Raw genomic sequence first — 13,262 nt, 5'->3', positions numbered from 1 at the left:
AGGATAGGGTCCTTTTTGTCTACCCTGGCTCCGACTAGCTGTTGCACACAGCTGCCTGCAGACAGGCTGGAAGTTGGGGACAGGTAGGTGCTACTGTACAAAGGGCTGAAATTGAGCAAAATTAACCTCAGTTTACCCTCCAAGTCTTCCCCTGGAAGTTGCAAGCCTTCAACAGACTCCAGATTTCCAAAATAGTTACATCAGATAAGTTCTGCCAGTGCAATTGTTGTCTAGGTGCGGAGACAGATTCCTGGTACATCCTACTCCATCAGCTTCCCATGATCTTCTTTCTCCAACATAAAGGCTTCTGTTTCCCTCATTAAATGGGATGTATGCAGCAGGCATGGTATTCTAGCATTTCTCCCTTTTCACTGCCCTAGACATAGATGGAATGTCTGGAGGTGTAGCAACCACGTTATGACCCTGAGGCATCAAACATGAGGAGAAAGGCAAGCTGCACAAGATCACAGAGGGAGTGATATCAGCAAAATGGTGAACTAGGAAGCTCCAAGCTCTTGTTTTCCCCACAAAAACACTGGAAAAACAAGCAGAGGATTTCCCTTGTGGTGCAGTGGTTAAGAATCTGCCTGCCAGGGCTTCCCTGGTGGCGCAGTGGTTGAGAATCCGCCTGCTGATGCAGGGGACGTGGGTTCGTGCCCCGGTCCGGGAAGATCCCACATGCCACGGAGCAGCTGGGCCCGTGAGCCATGGCCACTGAGCCTGTGCATCCGGAGCCTGTGCTCCACAATGGGAGAGGCCACAACAGGGAGAGGCCCACGTACCACAAAAAAAAAAAATAGAATCTGCCTGCCAATGCAGGGGACATGGGTTCGATCACTGGTCCAGGAAGATCCCACATGCCACGGAGCAACTAAGCCCATGCACCACAACTACTGAGCCTGTGAGCCACAACTACTGAGGCTGCATGCCACAACTACTGAAGTACGCACACCTAGAGCCCATGCTCTGCAACAAGAGATGCCACCGCAAAGAGAAGCCTGTACACTGCAACGAAGGGTAGACCCTGCTCGCTGCAACTAGAGAAAGCCCACGTACAGCAACAAAAACCCAACACAGCCAAAAATAAATAAATAAATTTATTTATTTACTTATTTATAAAAACAAGCAGAACTGTCAGAACCAACTTTTTAGGAGCTCTGGAAAAAATTCAAAGGTCTACAGCAACCAAGCAAGTGCTCAACCAAGAAAAAGCCATCTGGGCTTCCCTGGTGGTGCAGTGGTTGAGAATCCACCTGCCAATGCAGAAGACACAGGTTCGTACCTGGGTCTGGGAAGATCCCATATGCCGCGGAGCGGCTGGGCCCGTGAGCCATGGCTGCTGAGCCTGTGCGTCCAGAGCCTGTGCTCCGCAACAGGAGAGGCCACAACAGTGAGAGGCCCGTGTACGGCCAAAAAAAGAAAAAGCCATCTTCAAGACAGTAGGAGAATATGAAAAACCCACAGCCAACATTGTTCTCGATGGTGAAAAACTGAAACCATTTCCTCTAAGATCAGGAACAAGACAAGGCTGTCCACTCTCACCACTATTATTCAACATAGTTTTGGAAGTTTTAGCCACAGCAATCAGAGAAGAAAAAGAAACAAAAGGAATCCACATCAGAAAAGAAGAAGTAAAGCTGTCACTCTTTGCAGATGACATGATACTATACATAGAGAATCCTAAAGATGCTACCAGAATACTACTAGAGCTAATCAATGAATTTGGTAAAGTAGCAGGATACAAAATTAATGCACAGAAATCTCTTGCATTCCTATACACTAATGATGAAAAATCTGAAAGAGAAATTAAGGAAACACTCCCATTTACCACCACAACAAAAAGAATAAAATACCTGGGAATAAACCTACCTAAGGAGACAAAAAAAACCTGTATGCAGGAAACTATAAGACACTGATGAAAGAAATTAAAGATGATACAAACAGATGGAAAGATATACCATGTTCTTGGATTGGAAGAATCAACATTGTGAAAATGACTATACTACCCAAAACAATCTACAGATTCAGTGCAATCTCTATCAAACTACCAATGGCATTTTTCACAGAACTAGAACAAAAAATTTCACAATTTGTATGGAAACACAAAAGACCCGGAATAGCCAAAGCAATCTTGAGAAAGAAAAACAGAGCTGGAGGAATCAGGCTCCCGGACTTCAGACTATAATACTACAAAGCTACAGTAATCAAGACAGTACGATACTGGCACAAAAACAGAAATATAGATCAATGGAATGGGTTAGAAAGTCCAGAGATAAACCCACACATATATGGTCACCTTATTTTTGATAAAGGAGGCAAGAAGATACAATGGAGAAAAGACAGCCTCTTCAATAAGTGGTGCTGGGAAAACTGGACAGCTACATGTAAAAGAATGAAATTAGAACACTCCCTAACACCATACACAAAAATAAACTCAAAATGGATTAAAGACCTAAATGTAAGGCCAGACACTATCAAACTCTTAGAGGAAAACATAGGCAGAACACTTTATGATATAAATCACAGCAAGATCCTTTTTGACCCACCTCCTAGACAAAAGGAAATAAAAACAAAAAAACCCCAAATGGGACCTAATAAAACTTAATAGCTTTTGCACAGCAAAGGAAACCATAAACAAGATGAAAAGACAACCCTCAGAATGGGAAAAAATATTTGCAAATGAAGCAACTGACAAAGGATTAATCTCCAAAATATACAAGGAGCTCATGCAGCTCAATATCAAAAAACAACCCAAGCCAAAAATGCGCAGAAGACCTAAATAGATATTTCTCCAAAGAACACATACAGATTGCCAACAAACACATGAAAGGATGCTCAACATCACTAATCATCAGAGAAATGCAAATCAAAATTACAATGAGATATCACCTCACACCAGTCAGAATGGCCACTGTCAAAAAATCTACAAACAATAAATGTTGGAGAGGGTGTGGAGAAAAGGGAACCCTCTTGCACTGTTGGTGGGAATGTAAATTGATACAGCCACTATGAAGAACAGTATGGAGGTTCCTTAAAAAACTAAAAATAGAACTACCATATGACCCAGCAATCCCACTACTGGGCATATACCCAGAGAAAACCATAATTCAAAAAAAGTCATGTACCACAATGTTCACTGCAGCTCTATTTACAATAGCCAGGACATGGAAGCAACCTAAGGGTCTATCGACAGATGAATGGATAAAGAAGATGTGGCATATATATACAATGAAATATTACTCAGCCATAAAAAGAAACAAAATTGAGTTATTTGTAGTGAGGTGGATGGACCTAGAGTCTGTCATACAGAGTGAAGTAAGTCAGAAAGAGAAAAACAAACACCATATGCTAACACATATATATGAAATCTAAATGAAAAAATGGTTCTGAAGAACCTAGGGGCAGGACAGGAATAAAGACGCAAACGTAGAGAATGGACTTACGGACACGGGGAGGGGGAAGGGTATGCTGGGATGAAGTGAGAGAGGGGCATGGACATATATACACTACCAAATGTAAAATAGCTAGCTAGTGGGAAGCAGCTGCATAGCACAGGGAGATCAGCTCGGTGCTTTGTGACCACCTAGAGGGGTGGGATAGGGAGGGTGGGAGGGAGATGCAAGAGGGAGGAGAGGGCTTCCCTGGTGGCGCAGTGGTTGAGAGTCTGCCTGCCGATGCAGGGGACACGGGTTCGTGCCCCGGTCTGGGAAGATCCCACATGCCGCGGAGCAGCTAGGCCCGTGAGCCATGGCCACTGAGCCTGCGCGTCTGGAGCCTGTGCTCCGCAACGGGAGAGGACACGACAGTGAGAGGTCGGCGCACCGCAAAAAAAAAAAAAAAAAAAAAAAAAAAAAAAAAAAAAAAAAACAGGGAGGAGATATGGGGATATATCATGTATGGTTGATTCCTTTGTTATAAAGCAGAAACTAACACACCTTGTAAAGCAATTATACTACAATAAAGGTGTTTTAAAAAAAAAAAAAAGACAGTAGGGGACTTCCCTGACAGTCCAGTGGTTAAGACACCATGCTTCCATTGCAGGGGGTGCAGGTTTGATCCCTGGTCAGGGAACTAAGATCCCACATGCCACGTGGTGCAGCCAAAAAAACCCCAAAAAAAGACAGCAGTAAAGTTTTCCACTGTTTCTACTCAACCATGCCCCACTCCCTCTCTGGCACAGCGGACGTCTTCGTCTTGCAGTGATGGTAACACAGTTTCTAATCCCCTCCCTCAAACCAGTGGAAGCTGAGGCACCCTTATTTGCAAATTACTGCGTGTATACATTCTAACCTGTCTTGGGGAGACCTAAAGAACTGCGACATAAAGAAATGTGAGGCACTTGCTTCTCTTTCACATCAAGTGGAAGTCAGGTGGACAAAGCAACAGGTACTGCTCCTAAAAGACATCTGAGGCAAGGGATTATGAGTGGAGACATACAACAGGTCATATACAGCCCAGAGGAGAAGCTTGGAAAAAGCCGCTGTGTATAAGGGGTATTTAGAAAGCCACAGGCATGCACAGCACAAGACACATACCCAGAAAAGGCCTGCAGAGACCTGACGCTTTCACCCTGGGCTTATAACTCGGCTCAGAGCAAGGCTGCATAAATGTTAAAGGATAATCCCGGCACAGAGCCAATCTGAAAAAAAGGGAGAGGTGGAGTTTTGTTTGTTTGGTTTTCTGTTTCTGTGTGTGTGTGTGTGTGTGTGTGTGTGTGTGTGTGTGTTGTTTGTTTGTTTAGCTCCTGGCATTCAAGGAAATCTCTACCAAAACATTAGCTGATCATGAGCTAAAGGAGCAGAGATTTCAGTGAGCACACACAAGGAATAGTCTTTGCAAAAATAGTCTGGAAAAGTATAAACATAAACAGACCACTACAACCTTCAACAGTAAAAACATAAACAAACCAAAAGAGCAAATGCTAGGGAATACGGAGAATCTGATTTCCAGAGTTAGCACATTTTAATAATCAAATACCCAGTTTTCAACAAAACAATGATAATGCATACAAAGAAACACGAAAATATGCCCAAAGTAACAAACAAACAAAAAAAATGACAGGGAATTCCCTGGCGGTCCAGTAATTAGGATTCTGAGCTTCCACTACAGGGGGCATGGGTTCAATCCCTGATCGAGGAACTCAGATTCCACAAGCCACGCGGTGTGGCAAAAAAAAAAAAAAAAAAAAAAAAAAATTGACAAAAACCATCCCTGAGGAAACCCATAAGAAAAGATCTTAAAACAACTGTCTAGGAAGTTCCCTGGTGGTCTAGTGGTTAGGATTTGTTGCTTTCACTGCTGTGGCCTGGGTTCAATCCCTGGTCTGGGAACTGATATTCCACAAGCTGTGCAGTGTAGGCAAAAAAAACAAAACAAAACAAAACCAACAGCTGTCTAAAACATACTCAAGAAGGCAAAGGGAAAAAGGTACAAAGAATCAAAGGAAATCAGAAAAAAAAAGTATGAACAAAATTAACAAGGAGATAGAAAATCTAAAAAGAAAGATCTCAAATCAATGGCTTACCTGGACACCTTAAGAAATTAGAAAAGGCAGAACAAACTAAACCCAAAGCTCGCAGAAGGAAGGAAATAATAGAAATGAGAGCAGAGACAAACAAAATAGAGAATAGATGGACTTCCCTGGTGGTGCAGTGGTTAGGAATCCGCCTGCCAATGCAGGGGACACAGTTTTGAGCCCTGGTCCGGGAAGACCTCACATGCCATCGAGCAACTAAGCCTGTGCACCACAACTACTGAGTGTGCGCTCTAGAGCTTGCGAGCCACAACTACTGAGCCCACATGCCACAACTGAAGCCTGCACACCTACAGCCCGTGCTCCGCAACAAGAGAAGCCACCGCAGTGAGAAGCCCGCGCACCGCAAAGAGTAGCCCCCATTCGCCGCAACTAGAGAAAGCGTGTGCACAGCAACAAAGATCTAACGCAGCCAAAAATTAATAAATTTATTTTTTTTAAAAAGAGAGAGAGAGAGAGAGAGAGAGAACTTCCTCAACATGATAAAGGACATTTACAAAAATCCCACAGCAAACATCATACTCAATTGTGAAAGACTGAAAAATTTCCCCTATGATCAGGAACAAGACAAGGATGCCTTTCTCTGCTGCTATTTGACATTGTACTGATATTCTAGCCAGATCAATTAGACAAGAAAAAGAAACAGATGATATCCAAACTGGAGAAGAGGAAGTAAAACTATATGACATGATCCTATATATAGAAAATCCCAAAGAATTTACAAGAAGGCTAATAGAGCTAATAAGTTCAGCAAAGTTGCAGGATACAAAATCAGTTGCACAAAAATCAGTTGCATTTCTATACACCAACAATGAACAATCTGAAAAGAAATTAAGAAAAGAATTCCATTTGCAATAGCATCAAAAGAATAAAATACTCAGGAATAAATTCAACCAAGGAGGTGAATGACCTGTACAGTGAAAACTATAAAACATTGCTGAAAGAAATTAAAGAAGTGGTGATCATTTTGTAATACATAAAAATATCCGATCACTATGTTGTGCACCTAAAATTTATATAATACTGTAAGTCAACTATACTTCAATAAAAAACTAAATCAAATCAAATCAAAAGAAATTTAAAAAGACACAAATAAATAGGAACACACCTCACATTCATGGACTGGAAGACTTACTGTTGTCAAGTTGTTAATACTACCCAAAGAGATCTATAGATTCAATGCAATTCTTATCAAAATCCCAATGACACTTTTTGCAGAAATTTGTGTGGAAACTCAAGGGGCTCTGAATAGCCAAAACAGTCTCGACAAAAAAGAACAAAGTTGGAAAACTCACACTTTCTGTTTCAAACTTATTATAAAGTTACAGTTATCAAAATAGTGTGGTACAAGAATAAAGACATATATAGACCAGGGATAGTTTTTTCAACAAATGGGGCTGAAAAAACTGGATATCCATATGCAAAAGAATGAAGTTGGACCTTAACCTTACACGATATACAAAAATTAACTCAAAATGGATCAAAAATCTAAATGAAAGAGGAAAACTATAAAACTCTTAGAAGAAAACTTAGGGGGAAATCTACATGACATTGAATTTAGCAATGATTTCTGCTGCTATGACACCAAAAGCACAGGTAAAAGAAAAAGAAATAGGTACACTGGGGACTTCCCTGGTGGTCCAGTGGTTAAGACTCCATGCTCCCAATGCAGGGGGCCCGGGTTCGATCCCTGATCAGAGAACTAGATCCCACATGCAGCAACTAAAGATCCCACATGCCGCAACAAAAGATCCCACATGCCGCAACTAAGACCCAGAGCAGCCAAATAAATAATAGTAAAAAAACAAAAACAGATACATTGGAATGCATCAAAATTGAAATCTGTTCAACAAAGGACACTATCAAGAGATTGCAAAGACAATCCACAAAGTGGGAGAAAATATTTGCACAACACATACCTGATAAGGGGTTGATATTAATATGCAGAATCTTTTCAATTCCACAAATGCAATAAAAATAACCCACCCAGGGAATTCCCTGGTGGTCCAGTGGTTAGGGCTCTGCACTTCCACTGCAGGGGACACGGGTTCAATCCCTGGTGGAGGAACTAAGATCCCGCATGCCATGCAGTGAGGCCCAAAACAAACAAACAAAAAACGCACCCAATTCAAAAACACGCAAAGAACTTGAACAGACTTTTCTGCCAAAGAAGATAGACAAATGACCAATAAGTAAGCACATGAAAAGATGCTCAACATCATTAGTCATTAGGAAATGCAAATCAAACCACAATGAGATACCACATCACACCCATTAGGTTGGCCTTTATTTTAAAAAATGGAAAATACCAAGTGTTGTTACTGATGTGGAAAAGTTAGAAAGCTCACACATTGTTGGTGGGAATACAGACTGGTGCAGCCACTATGGAAAACAGTTTGGCAGTTCCTCAAAAAGTTAAACATGGAATTGCCATACGATCCATCAATTCTTCTCTACTCCAAGGTATATACCCAAAAGAATTGAAAGCAGGAATAGGTGTACACTAATATTCACTGATGCGCTATTCACAATAGCCCAAATGTGGAAACAACCCAAGTGTCCATCAACAGATGAAAGGATAAAAACGTGGCACATACATGCTTGGAATACTATTCAGCCACAAAAAGATATGAAATTCTGATACATGCTACTACCCGGATGAACCTCAAAGACATTATGCTAAGTGGAACAAGGCAGACACAAAAGGACAAATACTGTGATTCCACTTATATGAGGACCCTAGAGTGATCAAATCCATAGAGACAGAAAGTAGAATAGTGGTTGTTGCCAGGGGCTCGTGGAGTGGGTCGGAAGTTATTGTTTAACGCGTATTGAGTTTCAGGTTGGGAAGGTGAAAATGTTCTGCAGATGGATGGTGGTGAATTCACAACAGTGTGAATGTACTTTGTATACTTCACACTTCAGCAATGTGGATTACACACTTAAAATGATTAAGATGGTCAGTTTTACGTTACGTGTATTTTACCACAATTTACAAAAAAGATGGCAGGGCAGGAAGATGGAAGAACTCGGATCCCTGCAGCCAACCAGATCCAGTTATTCTGACCCTTCCCCTGTCATGGGGCTTCTCTTACCGCAGCTATACGCACTCCTAAGTGATGCGCCTGGAATTCCCTGCTCTCTCTCACCTGGCTCTCAGCATCCCCTACTGGTGCTTTGCAGGGCCCAGTTGATATTTTCAGCCGGATACCTCTTCTTTGTGGGGACTGCCCTGGGCATTGTAGGATTTAACAGCATTCCTCCTTCTACCCACTAGATGCCAGTAGCATCCACCCCCAGATGTGATGATCTAAACTGTCTCCTCTCCTCGCCAGAGGCCGCGTTAGGGCAAATCACCCCAGTGCAGAACCACTGCCCCACGAAGCCTTTGCTAAGCCAGCTAACCAGCTCACTGTTCTCCACGTATCCTGTGGGTCCCTTTCCCCCAGCTCAGCTGTGACACCACAACGGCCCCCTCCATGTCTTCCCAATTCCTGCCTGTCCCTCACAACTCGCGTCAAATTCTTCAGCGTGACGGGGACTTTGCCCACCACCCCAGGCGGGCTCTCCATGCTCTAGCCATCACAGCATTTGGCCTCTCTGTTGCCTTATGGATGTGTTTTGCTCCTGGAAGCTGAGTTCCTGGTTCCTGGGGGCAGGGATATTGCACATATAAGGGTCCAATCTACGCACTTCAGTGAACATATGAGGTGGTCTTTCCCTGGAGCTCAGCCGCAATCAGGAAGCACTGGTGTGGAAGCCAGAAAGTTCAGGGCTCTCTGGTCCTTTGTTCCCATCCCCGGTGGGGTAACCTCGGGAGTCTGCTCACCTAGCCTGCTCGCGCAGCATCTCTGGAGCCTGAGGTGGGGAAGGGCCTGCAGGTCCATGAAGAGGATGGCCCAGGACTAGGGCCTGGCCTGGTCTCTGCCCTGAGTCACAGAGGTGACTTGGAGGGAGCGTCCAGCCCGTTGCATCGGGGGCAGAGTCCAGCCTGCTTAGCATGTCCTTCCTTCCGCTTTTAACTGGAAATAGTGCTCAAGAGCCTCAGGCAGGAGAGGAGCTTGTGACAATGAATTACCCTCAAGGTACCAGGGACACTCTCAGGGGAAAAGTTTTTAATGAACATGGGCGAGTCCTGGTTGGGCCCAGGAACCCACTAACGACTTGGCATGGTGCATGTTTCCAAGAGCTCCCAGGCCAGAGTAGAGACCAGGCCCCAGAGACAACCCTAATGAGGTCAAGGGCAGTATTAGATACACACCGAGAAAAAGGTGCCCAGCCCAGGCCAGGGATCAGGAAGTCTTCCTGGAGGAAGCCATGCCCAGGCAAGAAAGGTTCCACACTCTAGGGTTGCCAAATTTAGTAAATACAGAGGAAGACGCCCAGCCAGAGTTAAATTTCAAATAAACAACTAATAATTTTTCAGTATGTCATAAATATTGGATGGGACATATTGATACTTAAGCTAGAAAGTTACACCCTTTATCACTGCCCCTCACAGATGAAGATGAGACTTAGAGAAAGGACAGGACAGGGCTGGACCTTGGGTTCTAGAGGGTGGGTCCACTGATCTGAGCACCCTCCTACTCTGCCACTTAGCTGGCTGGCACTAGGCTAGCTACTTACTCTCTCTGAGCTTCAGTTTTCCAAGCTGTACAATGGGATGGGTGTGTGGACAGTAAAGCTCAGCTCTCAAGGGCTACTGTGGGGTCCAGCAGCATCGGGCTCCCACAGGAAGGTTATTAGAAATGCAGATCTCTGGCCCTGCTCCCAGACCTGTGGGATGAAACCTGCATTCCGAGAAGAAGTCTCTGCGATCCAGGTGTGCATTCAAGTTTGAGGGCGCTGTGTGCAGAGCCGTCCCACGGGACCCAGGGGCTAGCACAGAGCCAGGCATGGGGCAGGGGGCGCTGGGGGACAGGGGCTCCCAAGCTTCATTGGCTCATCCCACATACAGGGACACTCGGAGAGGGCACTATATACCCACTTACAGCTGAGACCCCAGAGGAGGCCAAAAGCGAGGCGCTTCCCTGGAGGCCAGGCTGGCACATCTCGGGTGCCACAAAGGTAGTTCTTGGAGCTGGTGTGAAGACCTCGGATATGCCCATGCTCTCCAGCTCAGCCGCGCCACGTCGATCTCACTGTTTCTCGGCAGCCTTGAGGATGGATTTGAGGGCAGACACTCGAGCTCTGAAGAGGCTCTGAGCTGAGTGAGGTTGAGTCTGTCCAGCGAGGTGCCTGGCACACCGTGGGAGGCTGGGCAGAGGTGACTTTTACTGTCCAGAAGGATCACGTCTTCTTTTTCCACATAAACGTGGCTGTGGTGAACACACGAGACGTGGCTCTTGGCCCCGCTGAGAATCAGGACACCCTAAGGCTTTTTTCCAAGGAAAAGAGGATGGCATTTGGCAGGGGTGCCTCCCTGCACGAATTCAGCTCAATCGACACTGCCTGCCTCCAGGAGAAACTGCCGCTGAAGACCAAAGTCCCGAGAACAACTAATTCCCCAAAGGCTGAGTCACTGATTCTCAGCAGATGGGGAGAGAATTAGCTGGAATGGGAAATGCACTTGAACTGGTTCGTGCTCTGGGTCCAGAGGTTTCTAGGGACACTCTGTTCTCCCATGCGTTATCGCCGCGGCTAAATCTGACGAGGGTGCTCCCCTGCTTCAAATCCACTGGCACCTTTTGGTATCTTTTGAATTTTTAACATGTGACTGCTATCTTTTTAAAATAAATGAGGTTAGTTTTTCAGTCTTTGCCTGTTTTGGTGACGACCACTTTGGCTTTCTTTTCATCCTCAGATGTGCCCGGTTCCCTCCCACCCGGAGCACTTACACACACTGTCCCCTCTCAGAACTGCTGTTTCCCCCACCCTTCCAGTCTCACCTGACTCCTCCAATTGGCTGAGGCCCCAGGTAACCCTCCTGGCACCTTGGACCTCCCAGAAGGGTGCCAGTCTAGCCGCCCGTGTGCTGGCTAGAGGGTCCGGCCCGCTCCCTCCTGCCCCCAGCCCAGCACCTGCACCTGGCAGCTCCAACAAGTGTTGGCAGAGCTGAAAGGTGCTTCAGGAGTCTGTAGCTTGGGGGAGGTTGGAATGCACTGAAAGCTTGGTTCTTGACCCCTCTAAAGCTCCTCCCATGCGGGGGCTGTGCTCTGTCCATCTCCCCTAGACCCTAGCCCACAGCAAGGAACACAGTGACACCCCTTCAAGCCTACGCGTGGGTGGGATTAGGCCAGCCAGGGGTGGAGAAAGTCCCTGCACTCTGCTGCCCCCTTTGCCGTGAGCTCTGTGCGTAGCCAGCCTGGAAACTGCTGGAAACAGGCCGAGCTTATCTGTTGCTCAATGAAGCTGAGCTTAAGGCAGGCTAATCCCACCTCTTCCCTTCCAAGCCCAGATCACCCATCACGTGCACGCCTGTGTCCCAGGGCCTGTCCAGTTCTGTTTTGGACGTGCTTATCAAGGGCACAGGTTTCTGTATCGGATACACAAGTTCAACCTCTGAGGGCCTGTTTCCCCATGTGTAAATGGACAGCAGTGCCTCCACCCAAGGCTGTGTGACTGAATGAGACATCCGTGTACACCTTCCCTCTACAGACCCAGGGCATGGGGACACACCACTCTCTTCAACCCGCCCAATTCAGATCCCACCAAGTGCCAGGGCCCATTCCAGCTGGGTGAGCGTTATGTAAACACAGCCCAGGGTTATGTAAGAAAGTGCCTAGGATGGCACCTGCCCCATACTGGTGAGAGCGCCAGCAGCGCTGGCTACTCCTCCGTGGGCGTGGACAGCCGGGCCAGCCCGAGACACCAGAGCAGGCCTGTGCTGACCTCCAAATTCTGCCATCACCTGCCCTGTGACCTTGACGCCAGGTAAGTTCTGAGCCTCAGCCTCCCACCTAGGAATCGGGAGTAGCCTTATGTTGGTAGAATGCTCAGCACGGTTCTCGGCACACAGCTTGCATCTAGCACGCAGCCACCAGGCCCCAGCTCTGTCCCCAGCTGGGAACACAGCCCAGAGCAGAGGCCCCTTTGAGAAGGAACATCACGGAGGAAACTCGAGTTGCCCACTCTCCTACATCCGGGCTGATTCTGGATGTAAGCTCACCGGCCGGGATGCCTGGAGGTGGCAGGGTCGGAGAACAAGGACGGTTACAGTGCAAGGTTGGCACACCATTGTAGAGCAGACAGCCTCCTCCATGTCCCGGGCTCTCGTGTCCCCAGGGCCAGGCCTCAGCTCCTCACCTGCCTCAGGCAGCAGGTGGGGAGGTCCCGCAGGGACTGAAGGCAGCAGCCAGACGGGGGCCAGGAAGCTCTCCGAGGCTGGCTCCTCCCACACGCAGTGACACCCACAACGCTCTTGGTACAGTTCTGGCACCCAGCAGACACTCATAAGCAGCCATCTTTGCTCAGCTCCATTAACTGATCTCCATTAAGGCGCCCGAGCCAGGGCAGACCGCAGGAATGCTGGCCGCATTGCACTGGCTGCTGTTCCACTCACTGATAAGCCCACCCGAGCAGCAACCCCTACCACGCACACTCTGGCTCCCTGGAAATCCTCAGAACAGGAGCAGGAAATGTGGAGACCCCAAACCTGAGGTCCCACCAACCCCAAGTCCCACCATACCGTAACAGCAGTCAGAGACCAAGGCTCCTCCCACCATGCAGACCAGCTTGCGCTGATGCCTGGTTTTCTTTCTGAAAGAAATACTCAAGCGCTTTTGACTTT

At 46.6% G+C, this 13,262-nt stretch overlaps 1 protein-coding gene across 2 annotated transcripts in view; it reads right to left on the bottom strand.

The window, feature by feature from the left end:
- Window positions 1-13,262, bottom strand: part of NPC1L1 (NPC1 like intracellular cholesterol transporter 1) — a 52,506-nt gene that overhangs the window by 37,865 nt on the left and 1,379 nt on the right. The window contains exon 1 of one of the 2 annotated variants that reach the window (XM_067043049.1): window positions 13,161-13,252. The exons of the other annotated variant lie outside the window; for it this stretch is intronic. The gene's annotated coding sequence lies outside the window, so the exon portion shown is untranslated. Of the gene's footprint in view, window positions 1-13,160; window positions 13,253-13,262 lie in introns of those variants that run through there. 2 annotated transcript variants of the gene reach the window in all.

The sequence above is a fragment of the Kogia breviceps genome, chromosome 9 (genome assembly GCF_026419965.1).
Source record: "Kogia breviceps isolate mKogBre1 chromosome 9, mKogBre1 haplotype 1, whole genome shotgun sequence".
Lineage (NCBI taxonomy): Eukaryota > Metazoa > Chordata > Mammalia > Artiodactyla > Physeteridae > Kogia > Kogia breviceps.
Note: the sequence above shows the minus strand (reverse complement) of the source record. Positions and strands in the feature narration are given on the sequence as shown.